Source organism: Myotis brandtii, unplaced genomic scaffold (genome assembly GCF_000412655.1).
Source record: "Myotis brandtii unplaced genomic scaffold, ASM41265v1 scaffold483, whole genome shotgun sequence".
NCBI classification, from domain to species: domain Eukaryota; kingdom Metazoa; phylum Chordata; class Mammalia; order Chiroptera; family Vespertilionidae; genus Myotis; species Myotis brandtii.
Genome location: NW_005368456.1, coordinates 2152420 through 2153342, shown reverse-complemented (window position 1 = coordinate 2153342; position 923 = coordinate 2152420). Strand labels below are relative to the sequence as shown.

The 923-nt window shown below is 61.1% G+C and overlaps 1 protein-coding gene across 5 annotated transcripts in view; it reads left to right on the top strand.

Moving 5' to 3' along the window:
- The window catches only part of LOC102246781 (kininogen-1), a 96800-nt gene that overhangs the window by 22023 nt on the left and 73854 nt on the right, over nt 1-923 (top strand). The window lies entirely within an intron of this gene.

Sequence of the window (923 nt, the reverse complement as noted above, 5' to 3'; positions counted from 1 at the left end):
TGGAGGCCGGCTGGTTTGCCCTGAAGGGTGTCCCAGATCAGGGTGGGGATTCCCTTGGGGTGTGGGGAAGCCTGGATGAGGGGCCTGTGGTGGTTTGCAGGCCAGCCATGCCCCCATGGGGTGAGAGTCCCCACTGGGGAGGTGTGGCCAGCCTGGGTGTGGGGCTGATGGCTGTTTGCAGACTGGCCACATACCCTTCAGGGTGGGGGTCCCCACTGGGATGCCTGGCCAACCTGGGTGAGAGGCTGATGGCTGATTTCAGGCTGGCCAAGCCCCCCAGGGGGGACCCTCACCCCATGAGGGTGTGGCCAGCCTCTGTGAGGGGCTGAGGGCTGTTTTCAGGCTGGGCATGCGACCAAAGCTCCCAGCCCCTCTTTTTTTTTTCAGTGCCTCCTTGAGCAAAGGGAAGCAGGTATCTGGGATTTATTTATCTTCTACTAGAGGCCCAGTGCATGAAAATTCATGCACTGGAGAGGGGGTCTTTTAGCATGGCTTACCCCCTCTCACAGTCCAGGAGCCCTCCGGGGTGGGAGGCGACTTGGAGATCAGGAGAAGGTGATGCCCCATCACACCTCTGCTGCTGTCACTGCCAGCAGTGCAAACCTCGACTGGCTCTGGTTACCCAAGCCTCGGGCAGCCCTGGGTGGCTGGGCAGCTGCCATTTGAGGCTTGCCTGTGCCTTGGGCCAGCTCTAGGCATCTGGAGAGTTTAGGGGACTGGGGTTCTCCGGAGGCAGGTGCGCAACAAGGCCAGGCCCACCTGGGGGCAAGCCCGGCCTTGCCGCACACCTGCCATCCTGGTGGGGCTGAGAGGACTGGGCGCCACCATCTTGTGGCTGTGGGCACCGCCATCTTTGAGAGCATGGCAGTCAATTAGCATATTCCCTCTTTATTGGCTGTGGGTGCTGCCATCTTCCCATAGCA